This window comes from Panulirus ornatus, chromosome 65, assembly GCF_036320965.1.
Source record: "Panulirus ornatus isolate Po-2019 chromosome 65, ASM3632096v1, whole genome shotgun sequence".
In the NCBI taxonomy this organism is placed as follows: Eukaryota; Metazoa; Arthropoda; class Malacostraca; order Decapoda; family Palinuridae; genus Panulirus; species Panulirus ornatus.
In genome coordinates, this window is record NC_092288.1 from 9,575,517 (window position 1) to 9,599,055 (window position 23,539).

Consider the following 23,539-nt stretch of genomic DNA (forward strand, 5'->3'; position numbering starts at 1 on the left):
CAGGAGAGACCCGAGGAGAGATGCTGATGAAAAATGATGCAAGGTGACAAGAAGACGTGTATGGAAAGAAGCATGAGTAGAAAGAGATGAGAAGTGCTCAAAGATTCGGGATTGGTTAAAGGTTGTTGATGGGAAGGGGATGTGGAGACGCAAGATTATATGGGGTGAAAAGGGCACTAGAGAAAATAATGCGCAGGAACGAAGGAAATGCAGTAGGGGAGGGAGATAAAAGGAGGATAGAGCCATGAAGATGCAGTAGGAGAGAGAACGAAAGGATGGAGATTCAGTGGTATAAAATGAAGACAGAGATGCACTAGGGACAGAAGAAGGGAGGTGCAATGAGCAACAGAGACGTGGAGGGGATGCAGGAAATGCAGAGGAAGAGAGGCATTGTGGGGAGGAGGTAATTAGATGCTATGGGGGAACAAAGACCCGCAGGAGATGCAACCAGAACAGAGACCCATGGAGGACAGAGGATGCAATGGGGAAGAGAGGGATGGAGATGCAACGAGAACGGAGACTCGGAAGGAACTGAGGATATGCTGAGGGAATAGACTAAATGGGGATGGAAATGCAACGGGGAATGGATACTTATATAGTACAGAGACGATACAATGGGAATAGGTTTGATGGGAATGAAGTTGCAACAGGGTACAGGGGATGCAGATACAAAAGGTGATATGACTCATAGTGGACGAAGGAGATGCATCGAGGATGTTGATGAAACAAGGATCCGAGACTCAAAAGATGCAATAACAAATAGACTCTGAAAGGGATGAATTTGCAATGAAGATGATAGACTGAGGCCAAGAAGACGTTAAAGATGCAAAGGGAATCACTTGGGGGTGGGGGGGAATGAAAAGGAAAAAATATACTTGAAAAAGACGGAGATGCAATGGGTAACACAGTCAAAAGAGATGGAAATGCAACGGGGAACAGAAGAGGGGGGGAAGGCAACACAATGGGGTAAAGAGGCTTTGAGAGAACAGATACAATGTGTTAAAGACTCAGAGGGGATGGAGAAGATGCAACACGAATCATAGAATCTGAGGAAGAAGGGGATGCAATGGGGCTCAGAGAACTGGAAGGGATGTTGGAACAGCAAAAGGGGAAATGGAGACTAGGTAAATATAGGGAATGAAATGGTATAGAGGATCAGAAATGACATAGATGGAAAGGGGTATATTTTAAGGGGATGGACGAGTCTAACTTAAGACGAATGTATGGTCTTCAAAAACTGAGAGTGGACCATCCCAAGTGTACGCTACATCTCTACCTATTCTGGAGTTTACTGTATGTGATCATGAGAAGCCGTGTCAGTCACATGTAATCAGTGTCTGTTATGTTTTGCATTCACATCACCACATTTCAGATAAACAAAAACGATAATATTCAGCTGTGATCTATGAAGCAGTACTGCAAGAGGTTTGTTCAGTAATTCTGGAAGCAGGACTAGTCTTAACTCATGGACGGTGACAAAATTTGGGAATTGAGGCCAAATTTTTAACCATTCTAAATAATCTGGCACCTTTCAGGGAGGAAATGCTTAAACAAAAAACTGAGCCAAGGAATGCCACAGATATATTGGTTCTTATTCCTAAAAGGAACAGATGATGACCAAAGTCAAAAGATCCCCAGTTCAGTCAGATTATGTACATTCCTTGTATCTTATTAGCCTAGTACAATAAAAAGATAAAGCAAAAATCCCAACACCATAAATACATTAACAACAATAAGACTCATCCAAAGAAAATGCCAGGATTCTTGGGAAAGACCTTAGCATGCATCAAAATTTTAAACTGAATCCGATAACACTGGGTTGAATACTGATATATCGTTTTAACAAATCAAAAGCAGCTCAACATTCAAATAATTTCTTCCCCACCACTGCTTTACCACTTGTTGATTGATTACCTGCATACCCTTATAACTTTGATCTCACTCATTGAACAATTCCATGAATATGTTGTAAACATGTGCAGTTCATTTGTTATTACAGGTGATCAGAAGTGTAAAATTTTATTTAACATGGGAGTATGACTTAACCCACCTTTCATCCATATTCAAAAAGGATCATTCACCTTTCATCCATATTCAAAAAGGATCATTCCACAGTAAATGCCTCTCAACTTGCTCATGTCTCAATTATAGCAACATACCCAATGATCTGAAGATGTCTAGGGTTGTGCCTCTGTTATAAAGACGAAGACTAAAACATGCAGGTAATTAGAGGCCTTTATCCACAGTTAATGTAATTTCCAGTGTTTGAATGTATTGCATATTACCAGTTAAATGAATATTTTGTAAAGAATAGGCAACTGTATTTCCATCTGAGATTTGATCCTCATATCACTGATACATGTCTTAATACATCTCTCATATTATATCTAACATGAATGGTAATTACAATGGTGCAGTCATGTTAACTTATATCTTGCAGACTCGACTAAAAGGAACTGGCCTTAATGAAAACTCTATGCTTTGGTTTCAATCTTATCTAACTGGCAGGACACAGGTCATAAATGTTGATGGTACATGGTCCAATACTAAAGGTATGACATGTAAAGTTCCACAAGGTTCCATACTCAGTCCTCTATTGTTTCTGGTACACAATATCATGTCAGCAGAGAAGGGGAAATAAAGGTTCTGCTGTACAAAGAATCAGCACTACTGGTGTCATGAAAGAATATATTAATATATCAGTGTTAAATGAGACGAAGCGTACTAAGGTGAAATCATTTATTGAATGGTTTACAGAGAATACATTGTCACCGCATTTAGGTAAAAGTTGATCTATTTTGTTTGCTTCAGTTAATGAAATATGTCGATTCCATCAAGATATCACATTAAGCAGTGGCTTCCATCATCTCTCAACCATGCACAGCATTTAAAGAAATAATGCCGGGTGATGCCTCCCAGCAAAAACCCTTATAAAATTTCCCTAAAAAGAGCAAATGAGCTTTTAACCATGAACACCCTACCAAAGTAAATAACTGAGGAAAAAATCCAAGAGATTTTACCCATGAAAAAAGACTGCATATGATTCTGTAATATTATCAAAATCTATGGAAAATCATTATGATTATACTAACAAAAACAGAAATTAAATGATAGAATTTCAATAGTATCTAAACATTCAAATTCTTCTATATTACATAATCTAAACTGGCATTTATAAACCTACGAGCATTGAGATGTCAGTCCAGCGTTGTACTGAGGACAGAGGATGGAAAGTCGATGTGTGTGTTCTGTAAATGACTGATGCTTCTTTCCTGTTTATACATTCTCAAACCTGGTAAACTGATATTTTCAGAGACCCTCACAATTTTAAAACACATTTCAGTTTAACATTACGTTAATCATTATTGGACAACAGTACTGTTCCTGAGATACTTAAAGTTTAAACTCAGATTTCTTTACATCTGCAATTTCGATCTGAACTCCTACAAACTTCTTGTATCAGCTTAGATTCGGTCACAACAATGTTTGTTCTCATGGTAAAGTGGGCTCTGTGAAACTTGAAAGAAAATGTTGGTTACTCAAAATATGTATATGTTTTATGCTCCTCCCAGAACTCATATTGGTGGTAATACATTTACAGTGGTAAGTATTATCCCACATGAATGTATATGAAAAAATCAAAATATGAACAAATGTTTAGCATCACACATTCAAGTGTCCCAGATAATATTTGACGTGATGTTCATAATCAACATGGGCATGAAACAACTGCTAGTGATTTATCATGAGTTTCACCTTGAGCAGAATTCGTTTATGTATACCAGAATAATGTTATGCAATGGTCTTCCGTTATGTCAAACAATGTCAACGTAAAGATGTTTTTAAGAAATAAGTAAAACAGTTTTAATGTAATAATTTTTTTATTAATATTTTGCTTTGTCGCTGTCTCCCGCGTTTGCGAGGTAGCGCAAGGAAACAGACGAAATAAATGGCCCAACCCACCCCCATACACAATGTACACACACACACGCCCACACACGCAAATATACATACCTATACATCTCAATGTACACATATATATACACACACAGACACATACATATATACCCATGCACACAATTCACACTGCCTTTATTCATTCCCATCGCCACCTCGCCACACATGGAATACCATCCCCCTCCCCCCTCATGTGTGCGAGGTAGCGCTAGGAAAGGACAACAAAGGCCCCATTCGTTCACACTCAGTCTCTAGCTGTCATGCAATAATGCCTGAAACCACAGCTCCCTTTCCACATCCAGGCCCCACACAACTTTCCATGGTTTACCCCAGACGCTTCACATGCCCTGATTCAATCCACTGACAGCACGTCAACCCCGGTATACCACATCGCTCCAATTCACTCTATTCCTTGCCCTCCTTTCACCCTCCTGCATGTTCAGGCCCCGATCACACAAAATCTTTTTCACTCCATCTTTCCACCTCCAATTTGGTCTCCCTCTTCTCCTCGTTCCCTCCACCTCCGACACATATATCCTCTTGGTCAATCTTTCCTCACCCATTCTCTCCATGTGCCCAAACCATTTCAAAACACCCTCTTCTGCTCTCTCAACCACGCTCTTTTTATTTCCACACATCTCTCTTACCCTTACGTTACTTACTCGATCAAACCACCTCACACCATACATTGTCCTCAAACATCTCATTTCCAGCACATCCATCCTCCTGCGCACAACTCTATCCATAGCCCACGCCTCGCAACCATACAACATTGTTGGAACCACTATTCCTTCAAACATACCCATTTTTGCTTTCCGAGATAATGTTCTCGACTTCCACACATTCTTCAAGGCTCCCAGAATTTTCGCCCCCTCCCCCACCCTATGATCCACTTCCGCTTCCATGGTTCCATCCGCTGCCAGATCCACTCCCAGATATCTAAAACACTTCACTTCCTCCAGTTTTTCTCCATTCAAACTCACCTCCCAATTGACTTGACCCTCAACCCTACTGTACCTAATAACCTTGCTCTTATTCACATTTACTCTTAACTTTCTTCTTTCACACACTTTACCAAACTCAGTCACCAGCTTCTGCAGTTTCTCACATGAATCAGCCACCAGTATGAATTATGTACATGTGTATATATGTATATGTCAGTGTGTGTATATATATATATAATGTATATGTGTGTGTGAACATGTATGTATATACATGTCTATGTGGGTGGGTTGGGCCATTCTTTCATCTGTTTCCTTGCACTACCTCGCTAATGCAAGAGACATCAACAAAGTGTAATAAAAATATATCTATATATATAAACCCTTCCAAGCAGTCAAGATTCATCTTCATGTCAATATATTTATCAAAATAAAGCAGCTACACTTATAAATGAGCATCCCACAAAGGCTGTCAAATGTTATCACTGACAACTGACTTGGGTGCCAAGCAATCCCAACAGCAGACCAATTCACAGTTTATACAATGTATATGCAGGAGGGTGAAAGGTGTGCATGAAAAAAAAAAAGTAAATTGTGGATTGGAATAATGGTACCCATGGAAAGGTATGTGGGGACTGGATGTGGGCTGGAGGCTTTGGTGTAGAGAATGTTTGAGTGAAAGCAGTTTTCTTTGAGTTTTCCTGGTGCTATCTCGCTAATGCAGAACATGGTAAAGAAGCACGAAAGAAACAAAGGATCTTTTTTTTTTTTTTATGATACATATGGGTTACAGATGTATTTTACAATACATATGTGCTACAAATCAACCCTACACTCAACACTAGAATTTATGACTATCAGGTTCTTGACTATATGGTTGTGTGCTACGGCACAAAAATAGTGAACTTCCTTTTCATCACAAAGTAAATATGAGGAACAAGCGAGATATGTGGAGTGTAAAAGAAAAGCTGAATTGAGAAAGGGTAAATATCAGTAAAATAATGTATCGAAAATGGACGAAAATCAGGAAGAGGATGAACTGGATCCAAAATAAGTTGAGGGAAACCATAATAGATTTCAATAGGAACAGAACACAAAACCATAACTGGTACCTTAACTTTGTCAGCAAATTTTTTACAGCAATCTGTAAAAGAATTTAAGACGTGTGTTTTCAATATTCCCACATCCAATCTTTGAACATCTTTAGTTTAGTACCTGTAAAAAATATTCTGAATGGAGTCCATTCTCTCATGAATGAATTTTTGAATATCAATAAACTTGATGCCTTAAAAATGTTAAAACTTGCCTTTTTGTTAAACATGTACATTTAAGTGCCATGACACACAGTTCTTTCATGCTAGTTCTTTCATGCTATTTGTTTTATTTGTATAATAATATTCCTGAAAAGCATCAAACTTGGATCCAATTGCCCAGTGCAATGGTACTTGTACAAGACACTGCGTAAGTGAACCACTGGTATCAAAAGTATCTTCTAAACTCCATTCTGAGAACAGCAAATCTATGGGGTACTGGTACATCTCAAGGACATGAAGGTCAGTCTGCATTATACCAGTGTCTTAAACTGAAGATAATATCACACAGAAAAGCATGTGGGAGTGATACTTGAAAACAAACTGAATTTTAACAATCATACTTCAAAAAAATTAACAAGGCAAACTCTGTAATATAAGTAAAAAGATCCTTTGCACAAACAGACAACAAAATTTACATGTTGCTTTGCAGCAGGGGTGCATGATGTCTCCATGGTTGTTTGTTTATGGATGGGGTTGTTTGGGAGGTGAATGCAAGAGTTTTAGAAAGAGGGACAAGTATGCAGTCTGTTGTGGATGAGAGAGCTTAGGAAGTGAGTCAGTTGTTGTTCGCTGATGATACAGTGCTGGTGGCTGATTCCGGTGAGAAACTGCAGAAGCTGGTGACTGAGTTTGGTAAAGTGTGTGAAAGAAGAAAGCTGAGAGTAAATGTGAATAAGAGCAAGGTTATTAGGTACAGTAGGGTTGAGGGACAAGTCAACTGGGATGTAAGTTTGAATGGGAGTGGATTTGGCAGTGGATGGAATCATGGAAGCAGAAGTGAATCATAGGGTGGGGGAGGGGGAGAAAATTCTGGGAGCGTTGAAAAATGTGTGGAAGTCGAGATGTTATCTTGAAAAGCAAAAAAAAATGGGTATGTTTGAAGGAATAGTGGTTCCAACAATGTTATATGGTTGCGAGGTGTGGGCTATAGATAGAGTTGTGCAGAGGAGGGTGGATGTGCAGGAAATGAGATGTTTGAGGACAATATGTGGTGTGAGGTGGTTTGATCGAGTAAGTAATGAAAGGGCAAGAGAGATGTGTGGTAATAAAAAAAAGTGTGGTTGAGAGAGCAGAAGAGGGTGTTTTGAAATGGTTTGGTCACATGGAGAGAATGAGTGAGGAAAGATTGACAAAGATATATGTGTCAGGTGGAGGGAATGAGGAGAAGTGGAAGACCAAATTGGAGGTGGAAAGATGGAGTGAAAAAGACTCTGAGTGATCGGGGTCTGAATATGCAGAAGGGTGAAAGGCATGCAAGGAATAGCATGAATTGGAATGATGTGGTATACCAGGGGTTGATGTGCTGTCAATGGACTGAACCACGGCATGAGAAGCATCTGGGGTAAACCATGGAAAGTTTTGTGGGGCCTGGATGCTGAAAGGGAGCTGTGGTTTCGGTGCATTATACATGACAGCTAGAGACTGAGTGTGAACGAATGTGGCTTTTGTTGTCTTTAACTAGCGCTACCTCGCGCACATGCGGGGGGAAGGGGGTTTTCATTTCATGTGTGGTGGGGTGGCGATGGGAATGAATAAGGGCAGATAGTATTAATTATGTACATGTGTATATATGTATATGTCTGTGTGTATATATATATGTATACATTGAGATGTATAGGTATGTATATGTGCGTGTGTGGACGTGTATGTATATACAGGTGTATGTGGGTGGGTTGGGCCATTTTTTTCGTGTTTCCTTGCACTACCTCGCTAACACGGGAGATAACGACAAAGTATAACAAAAAATATATATTAAAAGCTGGTGAATCCCAAACCAAACATGCAAACCATGTGTGGTTTCCATGTAGGAAAAATGCATTTGGTTATGATAAATAGTGTGCAGAAGCAAGCAACAAATTGGAGCCATGGCTTAGTCATCTGATAAGTGAAGAAAGCCAATGCTATATAAATACCCATGCTGTCAAACAAAAGCAAAGGGATGATATAATTGAGACATGCAAGACACTAAGTGCAAAGTAATATCATGAAAATCATATTTTTTGAGTCAAATGGTACATAAAAAGATATTCCAGATAACATCAAAGTTAATTCTACAAAAAATGCATTTTGCTACTGAGTAACTGATTTATGGCACTGTTTGTCTCCTGTTTACTGAAGCAAGAAATGTGAAGTATTGAAAAAAAAAATGTTACTCAAGTTTTAGTGCAAATAAGACTAGAGCAACTGTCATTAACAGACTGGATCTTATTTACAGTTACTTAGTTCAAGAGCTGTTCCCATAGGAGGAAATAACTTACAATCAGAATTTACCTATGTAACTATGAGTAACAATGGTATAACTTTGATGAGCATGGCATACCTGGTACGCCGTTTGAGAGTATTATCTGAAAGGATGTAGGCATACACAGAGTATCAGACTGGGGAGGCGCAATGTAGCTTTAGGAGTGGTAGAGGACATATGGACAAAGTATTTGAAGAACTGGATGACATACTGAGACAGGGATTTTATTAACTGATCTTGGGAAAGCAGAGTTGACATATATGCTTTGTGGGTGGTGCTAGAGTTATGGTAACAGAGTAATGGTAAGGGAGGAAAGTTATCAGCAGCGAGGAGTTTTTATTGTAAGTGAAGTGTGTGTGTGTGTGTGTGTGTGTGAGAGAGAGAGAGAGAGAGAGAGAGAGAGAGAGAGAGAGAGGAGGAGAAGGATAAGTGGTTCCAAGGTGAAGGTAGATTTGCATTACAGGCCAGCGATGCCATCTTACTGTTTCATCTGCCAATGGATAGGATGGCGTGGGAGGTAAATTTGAGGGTCGTGGAGAATGGGGTGGATCTTTTTTTTTTTTTTTTTTTTTTTTTTGGGGGGGGGGGGGGGGGGTTGCTGTTTGCAGATGACATGGTTCTGGTGACAGTCTTGGGCAAGAAACTGGATTCTGGCATTTAGGTTAAGGAGAATGCTATAGAAGGAACTTAACAATAAATGTGAATAAAAGGCTTTGAAATTTTATAAGGAGGCAAGAGAGGTGAGTCAGTGTTTTCCTGAATGGAAAGAAACTGGAGGACATAGAGAAAAATATTCAGATACCAAGAAGTGGACATGGAAGGGGATGGAACTATGGGAGTTGAAATGAACATGGTGGGTGAGAGGCAATAGTCATCATCCTGCATGCACTGAGGTGTATGTGGAAAAATGGGTTTGTCTGTTGGTACTGGAGTCCTAGCAGTGCTATTTGGGAGTGCACTATGTGCTGTAAATATACAAGTACAGAAGTTGTCTTCAAAATGAAGACAGGTGGTAGTGTTTGACCATGAGAACTGAACAAGATGTCCTGCAACAGCATGGACATATGGCGAGAGATATGGAAAGACCAATAGGATATATATGTGTCAAAAGTGGATGGAGCAATGTGGGAAGTATGTAAATGAGACAAAACAATCGTGAGACTATGAAGTATTGGGGCCTAAATGTGCAGGAAATAAAGATGCATAAATGAGACAGAGTGAACAGAAGTGATGTGGCATAAAGGTGGCAACATGTCAGTAGGTTGAACCAGGGCATTTAATGTGGTCATGGAAAACCTCAAAAAGACCTATGGAGTTTGTTTATGAAGAAAGGGCTCTTGTTTCAGAGCATTTTAAATGACATCAATCACAGGGGATCGGTCAGAACACGTAAGGAGGTGGGGGAAAAGGCAAAAAGTTTGACCCACTGGTTTAAAGAATACAATGGCAGTAGTGGAATATCATGTTACGAAAGTATACCATTTAGGCAATTGTAATACGTCAGGAAAAAATTTTGTGAAAAGTAGGCCATACATATCAAAAATACAATAAAGCCTGTGAAAACAATCTGATCTAACAAGGAGTCTAGATATATCTAAACTTCCAGGATTCTAAATAAAACACCAGTCACATCCAATACTAAGCACTGTTAATGGGCGCTACATGTTAACAAGCAAGCAGCCATGCAATATCCAGCAGCAGAGAAGTCTAACAATATATTTCTACAATCATTTCAGCAAGAAGGTGTGGTTAGGTTCTGTTGATATTTTACAACTGTATCACTTCTACCTGAACCCAATTTCCAGTGATATAAATAAACCGATTTGTTTAATGTCATTCAATAAGATTTCAGGCTCCAGATCATGCTCAGCAACTTTACTACATTCTTTGAACATCACAGTACTATAAATCTAAGAACAAAACCGTTCAACAATCATTAACTATGACGTGGAACTTAACTGTTTAATACCAAGGTTTTCATAGGTTCTGTTCAATTTTTGAGCATTTCCCTTACTTTCATCCCAATTTTCCCCTGGTCATCATAACCCTCCTCACTGTCTTTATCTATTAATGTACAATAAAAAGTAATGGTGTAAACTACAATCTCTTTAAACATTTTTCTTTTAAATCCCATATTTCTATGGTGACCTTATACTGAAACTTTACTGCATACCCTCTCCATAAAATAGTAATAAAACAAGTCAATAGAAGAATGCTGGTATAATTCAATCATAAGTTTGATATGTTAGGAAAGGTTGTGCAATTTACCCTACTCACCTTAAGCATCCATTTCCCGTGATATTTACAACCCTCAGTACAATAACACCATAAGACACTGCAGAATAAAATAACCTGCCCTACATCACACAATGCAGCTAGTCAGGTTGAAGCTATACTGGCAATTTACCTTATGCAACCCTAACCTACCACTCATTTAGGTGATTTGTCAAGAAGTTATAATTTTGGTAATCTATCTTCGGGGTCTGGCAATACCAACACTTGAATGGGCCTCCCTAAACAAAGAAAATCCAGGAGTTCTGTAGTAGGGTTACTAAAATACATCCCTATTATAAATGGACTAAGTTATTAATGAAATACATAATTGTAATAAGAGTTTCTTACTTTAATGTTTGTATTCATACAATTTCGTTTTGGGATCTCTAGCTCAATGAGGCAAGGCCATATTTTCAACTGCACAGTATGTGCTACATAATCTAACCACCTAAAATGCATATTATCAAAATGAGTCTAATGGTCTCCAACAGTACTACAAATGCATTTCATCAACCCAACTGCAACCCTCTTCGATTCAAAGTGGATTTCGTTATTTAGGGATAGTGTCAATATCGACAAAAATTTGACAGTTTTGTTCCAAGCAGTATTCCATTCCACCCGGTCCAGCAACTTAATCGAAGGCTCATTCCACTTACAACATTCAGGTCCGAGAATGATACCCTTTGGGTGGTATTGCATTTATCAACAATCATGATGAATAACATAGGAATCTAACACCCAAACGTGCCATAACACTGTGCAGTGACTACTGCAGATGGAACTGCAATATTAAAGCCATCTTCGTTATCAAAAACTACCTAATCACCAGAATATCCATATCCTTTTACTGAAAACACTTCACTTGTTGCACATCGACAGGATAATGGAAAACCCCACAAACTAGAGCCCAAGTGCAGCTTCCAAACTCGACACCACGAATCGCGATCCTTTAAGTTTTGCACTAACGTCGTAAAACCTCATGAAAAATTGTATCAAAATGCTCACGAGACACAATATGCGCAATTACAGCATGGCCTACATAATAGCTTCAAGTTATAATTTGCCCCACCGGCCGGCTGCCTTAACATAATTAAATCAAGTCTCCCATACACTGAGGTCATAATTGTCATCAGAAACATCATTATAAGTATAAACCATAACAACAGACCCTACAGTACACATTTCCTTCAAGCATTATCAGTTTGGTAAAAAAAAGTGGGGATCATAGGCCCACTAACATTACTTTGTTCGCCATTGAAGACTATTTGATATGGTCAATACCCCCACTCGATTACAGTAGTTCCCGAACTCGAATAACTTTGCGGGCACACCCACTACAATCCAGTATAACCTCTCATTTGTTAATCCTACCCATCATAAATGCTTAGTACTTACCCAGTGTGTCCATTTCGACCTGAACAATAATAAAACACGCTTAATCCACAGCGGTGGTGCAGCTTCACTACTATGATAGATGTTACTTTTCACAATCCATACACCAAACTCTTCACAAACCTCACAAACTCCCGCAACCTACTTCTCATTTCCATCAGATGCGCAATATCTTTGCTCTAAAGGACACGTCTACTAAAGCAAATAATTACAGAGATAAGAAGAGGGAAATATTCATCGCATTAAAAGCAGTAGTGACCATCAAAAAATATTAGAGTAAAAAAATATCCTGAAACTTGAAAATAACATTGGAACTTATCAGAGACACCAAGACGGTATGGGTAGCGCTCGCCGATTGGCTGGAGGTAGTCAGCGCGGGGCTGTCTGCCGTTACCAATGACCAATCAAAATATACTTTATTTAATTTAAGAAATCATTTATACATTATTCACCAATCACAATCTCGCTATACTGACGGCAAATAATGGAGAGGTCTATGATTATGCAAGATACTCTCAGGACGTGTAGGTCTGAGCTACTTCAAACTGCAAACTGATACGGATAGAGTGTAATCTATTGAAATTTAAAGCATAGAAACAATATTAAAGTCTTAAATGATTTGCCTAGGCAGAAAATTTTAAGATTCATAATTCCAATCATGGCGAATTGTGACGTGTTAACACTGATGTTGACAAGAGCTGTATGTGGGGACTTTACAGCTGGGAGTGTAACACTAGAAACAAAAGCTTTTCACTTAAGTTGCAGACGAAAACAGCACAGTTAGAAATAGTTAAGGAAACTGACAAAATGGTAGTACAGAGTAAGGGAGCGCTGACCTCTCTGCCAGAGTTGACCAACTTGACACAGACGACTGGTCATGTGTCCAGGGACGTCATAAGCATTTTTGTTGTATCTTTTAATTCTATTAAGCCAATTCTCATGGCCCATTTAGTACGTGTTTTATAGTACCAGGTAACAAATGTATGTATGTACTTCATTCTTAGTTGGTTGACGGTGACCAAAATGGCAAACGCGATGCTTTTAGATTTTAAGGTAAATTTCCATGTAATTTTCTCGTGTATGTTCACTAAGGCACGGGGAAGTATGCTATGCCATAGAAATTATACAAATGCTGTTTGGTTCTAGGCCTGTTATCAATCTTCCACAAGTGTTGCCACTGATAATACCTGTCATTGATTTTCTTGAAGATGCTGTTTTACCTGATCCCTGATATGACAGGTTAATCCAAAGATAACCCTTGGGTTAACTATGTCGGAGAACCTGTACTCTCATGTCGGGGATTTGGAAGTTTACTTTGTCTGAAAAGGAGTAACTGAGGTATGCTTACATTAATGATTATGAGAAACAATGATAGGAATGTAAAGTCTTATAGAACAGAATCTGGGTTCTTGGTCAGCCATACTCCTAACCTAACCAAACTGAAACATAGAGTTCTTAACATGGAAATACCTAACTACAAGGGAGAATTTCCTCCATTTTTTGTAATATGAGACATAGATATGATTTTCTTACAGGCTTTCAGAGTTAAATGCAAATTAAATTACCAGGTCAATATTTGGTCATTGCTTATCATTAGTGACTATTTTAAATGATACCTTCCACAGTAACTTAAGTTTGGCAATATCATTTGTGTTGGCTAACCTGTTAAAAAATTTTGATACCATTAGTGAGATTACCATTCATGATTGCTATCTGGAAAAAATTTAGTCTAGCTCCACATTACTATAGGCTTTGCATATTGATTGATTTTGTTCTTCATTGCTGGTGTAGAGTTAAAGTATGCAAAAGTATGCACAGAGCATAATTTGGAGCATTGTACTCTATGGAGTACCTACATAGCTGGTTACTCCAGTTGTAAATTACTAAGGTAATCAGGGTATATTAACTAAGATAGGGTACTAGCGATTAGATGAGGTTTTTATTGGTTCAGTTGATAATTTACAGGTGCCTTATATTCTTTATATTTATTAAACCTACATTTTCCCTAATCTACTTTACCCTTATTGCCATGCTTGATAGATTACTGTATAATGTACCAAATCGTGCTCCACAACTGTCTTATCTAAACTCTAACTTTGCAGAACACATTCTATCAATAACTAGACACTGATTGACAGTATCAATAGAATGATACCCCAACAATGTAAATTCTACCTCTATTTTATTGAACAATGTTACAAAAGGCAATGGCCAGCGTTCATTATTGAGTTACATACTAGATGACAGGTGTGGAGATAGATAGACTCTAGAATGTGCTAAGAGGGGCAGCTGGTGGGACATCTGATCATTACTACATGAAGGTGAGTGAAGAGTTGTATTGGATATTGGTAAAGATGAAATGATATTGGTGGGAAGAGGGTATTGAATGCAAGTGAGCTTGGAATAGAAACATGTTATAAAATATCTGGAGAGACTGAATGTAGAGTAACAAAAGGCGAATGTAAACGAAGCTAGGGGGAGTTGTTGAGAAATGGAAGGTATTTAGGGTAGGAGTACTGGCATGCAGAAGGTAGGAGTATGGTAAATGAGACAAAGTAGTGAGTGGTGGGATGATGAAGTAACGTTGCTGGTGAAAGAAACGAGAGATGTGTGGGTGGTAGTTACGGCAAAGGAGTGCAAGTGATTGGGAGATGCAAAAGAGAAAGTGGCAGAAGATCAAGAGGAAGATGAAGGGTAAGTTTTGGTAAAGTTCCATTATGTTCAACTTTTTAAATTCATTTCAGTTGTATGGTGGGAGGCTTCGCATTTCCAACATGGGAGGCGTCACATTGTGGAAGAGCAAACCTTATAGGTTTTGTCCGGTGATGCATCTGAATTTAATGTAAGGAAGATGGCTTGTATCTCCTCCATTGCTGTCATCCACTTGTTTTGTCAGAGCTAAGTTATCTAAGTTTTCCATATTAGAACTGTTAAGTATGAAGAACCATCATGTAGTTGCTTTACCAGTGATAAAACATTGAAAAATTATGAGTTTTGATTCAATTCTGCATGTGCTAATATGATATCAGAATGGATGATGGCCTACCAATATGATTGAAGCATTTAATTTTTCCCAATAATAACATTTTAATGTATTTGAAATTAACACAAAGAGCAGCATATGTATGAAAATGTGTCCAGAAACATTCCCAAAGGACTTATCCCCATTTTATAACATTAAGCCTGTGGTAAAGGTGGATTAGTATAGTTTCGCAAAGAATAACACTTTTCATTAATACATCTAATGCACTGAATGACAAGCCCCTGTACATAGATCAGCATAACCCTCACCAACCTCAATAAGATAATGTTTTCCTATGTTCTTGTGATTTCTAAAAGGCTTCTCTCCCCAACTTTTACAGTAACCAGCATTTTACCACATCATCATAGCCCTTCTACTAATGTTTTCAGAGGTTCTTTTGAAGTTAAAAGTGTTTCCCTTATTTTCACAATACCCTGTATCTTAATAGATCAGCATGGCCTTCCCCACAATATGTTATGGTCTATTAGGTTTCATTACAGACCAATTTTTGTTCAGGAATGCAACCCCCTTGTAACATAGCTTTCATTGGCTGATATAATAATATTTAGTTATAATGAGTCTCCTGGAATGTAACCCTATTGATTTGTGGGGGCTTGTGTTATTTGCTTCCTGTATACAATGACCAAGATTTCTAAATGCCTCAGACTGAGTAAAGCACACACTCATTTAACTGCCAGACATCAGCATTCAATGAGTTTTTATTGGTATTAAATTTAAAAGGGCCTGTTATACCTCAAGACACATGACGGCCATTAGGAGCCTTGACAAGTGGGATAGCTTACCAGCCAAGTGGAGTAAGGTGTTTGCCTTATCAATTCTAGGGAGAAGGAATTTCCAGAAACATCCTCAACAGAATGGGCACCCAAAGTTATGAACCTAAGGTCTTACAGTATGCAATGCCAAGTCCAAGAGAAGAAAGGGACTCTACCCTTATTTTGCTCATGTCTTAAATGATAGGCTCTTACAAGATATGAGCAGAAAAGTCTTCGTTGAAAAAGCACGCCAGTTGAAGGGAGTGGTAACATTAAGGGTAAAGATGCATTTTGCCTAAGGTAAACACACTTATGTAGATTGCACATGACAGAGAATGAATGTGAGCAAATGTGGCCTTTCTTCATCTGTTCCTAGTACTACCTAGCTTATAAATGGAAAGGCAAATAATTATGAATATATATTACACATGACAGCTGGAGTCTGAGTGTGAACGAATGTGGCCTTTTGTCCTTTCCTAGCGCTCCCTTGCGGGGGGGGAGGGGGGATGCTGTTGTATGTGTGGTGGGTGGAGACGGGAATGAATAAAGGCAGCAAGTATGAATTATGTGTATGTGTATATCTGTATATGTCTGTAGCGTCTGGGGTAAACCATGGATAGTTCTGTGGGGCCTGGATGTGGAAAGGGAGCTGTGGTTTCAGTGCATTATACATGACAGCTAGAGACTGAGTGTGAACGAATGTGGCCTTTGTTTTTTCCTAGCACTACCTCGCACACATGCGGGGGAAGGGGGTTGTTATTTCATGTGTGGCGGGGTGGCGATGGGAATGAATGAAGGCAGACAGTATGAATTATGTAGATGTGTATATATGTATGTGTCTGTGCGTGTATATATATGTATACATTGAGATGTGTAGGTATGTATATTTGCATGTGTGGACGTGTATGTATATTTGCGTGTGTGGACGTGTATGTATATACTTGTATGTGGGTGGGCTGGGCCATTCTTTCGTCTGTTTCCTTGCGCTACCTCGCTAACGCGGGAGACAGCGACAAAGCAAAATAAATATAAATATATACGTTAAAATGTATAGGTATGTATATGTGCGTGTGTGGACGTGTATGTATATACAAGGAATAGAGTGAATTGGAAACGTCTGGGGTAAACCATGGAAAGTTTTGTGGGACCTGGATGTGGAAAGGGAGCTGTGGTTTCGGTGCATTATACATGACAGATAGAGACTGAGTGTGGACAAATGTGGCCTTTATTGTATTTTCCTAGCGCTACCTTGCACGCATGCGGGGGGGAGGGGGTTGTCATTTCATGTGTAGCAGGGTGTCAACGGGAATGAATAAGGGCAGCAAGTATGAATTAATTACACGTATATATATATGTATTTATATATGTATATATGTTGAAATGTATAGGTATGTATATGTGCGTGTGTGGACGTGTATGTATATACATGTGTATGTGGGTGGGTTGGGCCATCCTTTCGTCCGTTTCCTTGCACTGCCTTGCTAATGAGAGAGACAGCGACAAAGTATAATAAATGAAAAAAAATGATATACATAAATGCCCTACACATACAAAGACATATACATATATACACGTGTACATATTCATACCTGCTTGCTTTCATTCATTCCTGGCGCTACCCCACCCCATAGGAAACAACATCGCTACCCCCTGCTTCAGCGGGGTAGTGCCAGGAAAACAGACAAAAAAGGCCACATTTGTTCACACTGTCTCTAGCTGTCATGTGTAATGTACTGAAACCACATCTCCCTATCCACATCCAGGCCCTACAGGCCTTTCCACAGTTTACCCCAGATGTTTCACATGCCCTGGTTCAGTCCATTGACAGCACGTCGACCCCGGCATACCACATCGTTCCAATTCACTCTATTTCCTCCACGCCTCTCACCCTCCTGTATGTTCAGGCACCAACTGGTCAAAATCTTTTTCACTCCTTCCTTCTACCTCCAATTTGGTCTCCTGCTTCTTCTTGTTCCCTTCGCCTCTGACACATATATGTTCTTTGTCAATCTTTCCTCACTCATTCTCTCCATATGCCCAAACCATTTCAACACACCCTCTTCAGCTCTCTCAACTATACTCTTTTTATTTCATTACATTTCTTTTACCCTTTCATTACTTACTTGACCAAACCACCTCACACCACATAATATTGTCCTCAAACATTCCATTTCCAATACATCCACCCTCCTCCGCACAACCCTATCTATAGCCCATGTCTGGCAACCATATAACATTTAAGGAACATGACTTTATCAACTGATGGTCAGACGGTAGTTCAAGGATCTAGTGACTAAAGAAAAGTGTCAGGTTATGGATTAGCTCATAAACTTGCACATATTCATGATTTTTTTTTTTTTATGAAAAGATTCAATTTGCACATGCTGTTGAAATTATTATTAAAGCTATGTTTCATACAAATGCTAGATTCTGTGATTTTTCTATTTACCATTGACGAACAAGATACAATTTTCAGAGGGTTCTTGTCAGTAGGGTGGCTGAAGTCTCACATATGCAGGAATAGAAGCTTGATTTTTGTCCAAGAGAATACTATACTGATGGTGCTGTACTCTTAAATATTAAAAGTTGTATTCCATTTTGTCCCAGGTAAACTTTATTGCAATCCTTGCATGGTATTTAGCAAGTTCAACCCTTTCGCTTTTCAGGAGAATTTTTACAAGCAAGTTTTTTACTATAATATTGTCCGTAAATGCTATATTAATATCAAATTCTGTAAGTAGTTGTGGCAGTCCAAGGAAGGTGTTGTGATGCGATATACTAGGTTTTTAGTCCTTTAAGGTTCTTGGCTTTTGAGTTGAAAAATATCTCTTGCACTATTCACATATTTGTCAGTGGTCTTTGGGTACTTTAAGGATGATGCAATATCAAAAATATCTTGCTGATTTAACATCAAGAAATTCTGGACTATAAACGTGATAAGCAGAAAGAAACATTGAAGGGAATACACCTTGTTTTACTTTTACCCATCTCAACAGGGTAATGTAGATGTAAATGTCATTGTTAGGGTACAAGATATGTTGTGAATACTTGATGTCCAGTCCTTGTTATGAAGAGATATACTGACACTCCCAAATTTGGTGATTCCATTGAGATGTAGGTCTTACCTATGAACCTATGAATAGCCCCATTGTCTCATGCAAGAAAGATAAGCCTGGTGTATGAGGCGAGCTTCATTTTAGGTATAGCAAAATGAGCTAGGTGGCAGAGGCAACCCTACGTTGTCAAGTGGCATTAATTCGGACGACTATGAGTCGAATGTCCTGCCTAAGGACTTGGAAGATATTTTTCTTGATACAAGTATCTAATGAGGTTGTTTTATGTAAACATTTTGATGTGCATCCTCATTTTAGAGTCAATACGTTCTCCTCATATGGATTGAAAGTTACTGCTTCAGCTTCTTTGAGTTGTTTCTGGAGTCCAGACCGGTGAATCTTGTTGGGTTGAACTTCAGGGGGATGTGAGCCCTCCGCATCTCATGACTTGTGTGCTATGCCTGGTGTAAATGCAGGTTGTGCCACCAGTGAACAGCTCGTCAAGGGTTTGGAGTTGTCTTTCCTCCTAAGCCAAAAGACAAGTTAGCTTCTTAGGTTTTGAGTGATGATATGAACATATGAGAGATGTGTTAACTCCCTAGTTCGAGTGACTTATCCATTTCTAATAGTCTTCTTACACAGGGAGGAGCAAGTAATCTCCCAGGTTGCTAGAATGTCAACTTGTACTTTCCCAAAATCTCATAATGATAAACTTGTATATGTGTCTGTATTATTATGTTTACAGCATACTGAGCAGAGATGTGTCAGTGTAGTGAGATTCATTTTTCAACTATCACCATGAGAGACAGGTCATACATTCAGACCCCAGGTGCACGTTTCTACAACAGTAGGTTGTGTGTTGTTGGTCCTAATTGTCTTTATTCTAATAATAATTGTAGATGTTTGGGATATGAAAGTTAATTTTGACTTCAAAGGAATTCTAGCTTTCTTTAAGCAAAAGTTCGATAGACCTCAATTAACCTTTGTTTTATGTGTGGCAGTGGATACTCACCCATCATTGTTTGCTTGTTTATTGCCAGAACTTCATTTCAATGATTTCTGCAGTAGGAAGATTGGCCCAAACTGGACCAATCTCCTAGATGTTTCCCTACCCAGGACTAAAACAACTTGTATTCCTCAGAGCTGGTATCTACCTACAGATGAGACCCCATTAATCATTGTCCTGATGTGGGTGTGGTGTGCATGGGGAAGTCCTACAGATGATTTCCCAGATGTTGTTGATGACAATGGGTGGTCTCAATGACAGCTGTTGCCTTCTTCTATTGTTTATGGTGATTTTCGCTTTAGACAACTGTATGATCCCATGGAAGGAGGTTCCTCCCACTACTACAAGATAGACAGCTTCCAGCTCCTTTTGGGACCTGTGTGATGACCTGTTGGACTTAATGCCACAAGTGGGCTCAGCAGGCCAGCCATTTGTCAATCACCATGTGTATGACTGCAACCGAACAGAAGATGTATGTTCTGGATAGGATCAGCTCCAGGAGTCCAGAAACATATTTACGACAGCAAGAGCTTGATTTATGTGCCTCCTGTGCAACCTTGGAGGTCATACATGACAGCTATTTGGCTACCCTTGCACCAGAGTTGGTCACTGCCCTAGAACAAGGCCAGCTCAGCTGTGGCGTAAGAGAAGATCGACTGATGCAGCCAGCTAGTTGCCACCACAATAGGCAAGCTCTTTCAGAAATGTTAGATGGTTCCTTGGCTGTGGGAATTACTTAAGACTGTTTCTCTCCTTAAATGAATTGTGCTAGATTGCTGTGTGGACATAGGACCTCTCATTCTCTTTCATTTCTGTGGTATGCTTTATAAACATTCCTCCCAGGCTTCTACCCAGTGAAGAAGTGGTGCACTATTCCTTTAGATTTCTTCTTTTCCTTCTATTCCTCACATCCAGTACTTTCATCTTTGTTCTAGTCTTTATTATCCTCCCTGCGTATTCCTTTAGAAGTATTATTGATGAAGGAGCCGTAGGCCATACTTTTATACAAGGTGTCATGTAGGAGATGGTGGCCTAAGCTGCAGTATTCTAGGTATGAGGATGTCCTGTACAAGTGAGACTTGATTGTAAATTGTGTCAACCTGTTTGTATGGCAGCCCTTAGACATTTTCTATATGTTGGTTAACGACTGTTGTCCACTACTTAAATATTTGTAACTTATATGTAAGATCTAATTTCATTTTGATATTTGTAAATATTTATAACTTTTTTGTTATCCCCTACCGGATATGACAAAATGTAATTTTTTTCACTGCCATTTCCCACGCTAGTTAGGTAGGATCACAAACAGAAGAAAAAAGTCGCACCTGCTCATCCAGTTTCTAGCAGTCATGCATAGTGCACTGAAGCCACAGCTTCCTATGCATAACTAGACCCCACAGACCTTTCCATGATATACCCTAGATGTTTCACATGCCCTGTTTCAGTCCATTAACTTCACTCTATCCCATGCATGCCTTTCACTCTCCTGCATGATCAGGCCCCGATGGCTCAAAATCTTTTTCACTCCATCATTGCATATCCAATTTGGTCTCCCCATTCTCTCTGTTCCCTCCATTTCTGACACATATCTTCTTTCTCGACTTCTTGCTCATTCACTCGATATGTCCAGCTAATTTCAGCTTTCTGTACCACATTATTATCACACCTCTCTCCCACCCTTTTATTACTCACTCAATCAAACCACCTCACACCGCATATTGTTCAGAAGCATTTCATATCCAACAAATCCACCTTCCTCTGCACAGCCTTATCTACAGTCTATGCCCCACATTCATATAATATTGTTGGGATTACTCTACCTTCAAACATACCCATATTTGCCCTCCCAGACAACAATATCTCTTTCCGCACATTCTTCAGTGCTCTCATTACTTGCATCAGGGAGGTAGTACCCCAAACAGATGAAGAAATGGACCTCATTCACTCATCTACTCACTAGTTGTTTTGTTTAATGCTCTAAAACCAGTTCTTTCTATCCACAACTAGGCCTTATAGACCTGTCTATGGTTTTCTGTGACTTCTTGATATGTCTTGGTTCAGCCCATTGTCCCCTGTCTACCACAATGCTCCCATTCATGCTATCCTTTGCACCCCTTGCACCCTCTTGCATGTAAAGGCCCCAGTCCTTCAAATTATGCTTCATTCAAATTTTCCACCCTCTCATTGGTTTCCTCCTTATAATGTGTATACACTCTTTAGTCATCCCCTCCGCATTCATCCTCTCCATATGTTCAAACCATTTCAGCACACCTTCTTCAGCTTTTGCATACATACTCCTTTTTCGAATGCACCTCTCTCATACCATATCATTCCTTATTCTATCAACCTTACACATATTCCCAAACATTTCATTTCCAAAACACTCACTCAGTCCTTTACATTTTTGTCTCAAGTTCTCACATCCATGCAGCACTGACCGAACTACTTATACCATAAAACTTACCCATCTTTCCCTGAAGACAGTACCTCTCTCTCCATGCATTTCTCAATGTGTCCAAGACCTTTGCCCCCTCACCCACCTAGTGGCTTAATTCAGCTCCAGTGGTTCCTTTCACTGCCATATCCACTTTTTTTCCTTTTTTCGAAGGCTCCAGTCATGAAAATAAAAAACACTCCAGGTAACCTGTATCCTTTCTCACATTCTTCTAAACTAAGACACCAGCTATTGCAGTTTCTCACTCAAAGCTACCACCAGCATCATATCATCAACACACAACAACTGATAAACCTTCCAGTTCCTCCCACCTAAGAAGACTGCATACCTGCACTCATCTTCAAGAACCTTGCAATCACCTCCCTCAACACTCCAATTTTCCAAAAGAAGGAACAGAGAATTGGGCCAGGTGAGGGTATTCCCTCAAAGGCCCAGTCCTCTGTTCTTAACGCTACCTCGCTAATGCGGGAAATGGCGAATAGTTTGAAAGAAAAGAAAGTAACATGGCACACCTCCACCGCAGGTCCATCTTCACTTTGCCATTCACCCTTCTCTATATGTACCTGCACACATCTTACTCCATAAAAACTCCTCATTGTTTCCCATAGATGTATCCATAATTGGACTCCACAAACCTTTATGTGGTTCCCCCAACTGCTTCATGCACCCTGTATACTGCCATGCTGCAATTCACTCTATCCCTTGCATGTCTTGCACCCTCCTACATGTTCAAACCTAGAGCCTTCAGAACATCTATCACTTCATTGTTCCACCTCCTTGGTTTTCCCTTTTTTCATATTCCTACCACTTTTGACAAGTATATCATCTTAGTCATCCTCTTCTCACTCATCCTTTTTATATATCCAAACCATTTCAGCTCACCCTCTTCAGCTCTCTTATACATACTCCTCTTACTACCTTACCTCTGCTTTATTTCTTATTCAGTCAACCCTCCTCACTTCACATATTGTCCTCAAACTGTTTATTTCCAACACCTTAACCCTGTTCTTTACATTTTTGTTTAAGGCCCATGCTCTGTATCCATACAGCACTGATGGGACTACTATGCCATCCAACATACTCATCTTTCCCCCACTTTCCACACTTTTCT

General features: G+C 39.3%; 1 protein-coding gene and 1 long non-coding RNA gene across 12 annotated transcripts in view; one reads left to right on the forward strand and one right to left on the reverse strand.

Moving 5' to 3' along the window:
* The window catches only part of LOC139746484 (uncharacterized), a 313,137-nt gene that overhangs the window by 169,469 nt on the left and 120,129 nt on the right, over nucleotides 1-23,539 (reverse strand). For 7 of the 11 annotated variants that reach the window (XM_071657763.1, XM_071657758.1, XM_071657761.1 and 4 more), the window contains exon 1: nucleotides 12,123-12,246. The exons of 1 other annotated variant lie outside the window; for it this stretch is intronic. The gene's annotated coding sequence lies outside the window, so the exon portion shown is untranslated. Of the gene's footprint in view, nucleotides 1-12,122; nucleotides 12,248-23,539 lie in introns of those variants that run through there. 3 more of the 11 variants (XR_011712164.1, XM_071657764.1, XM_071657755.1) reach the window with 2 other exon arrangements.
* On the forward strand, nucleotides 12,607-15,105 carry LOC139746459 (uncharacterized). Its single transcript, XR_011712156.1, has 2 exons — nucleotides 12,607-13,457; nucleotides 14,864-15,105. It is a non-coding gene; the product is annotated as an uncharacterized lncRNA (long non-coding RNA).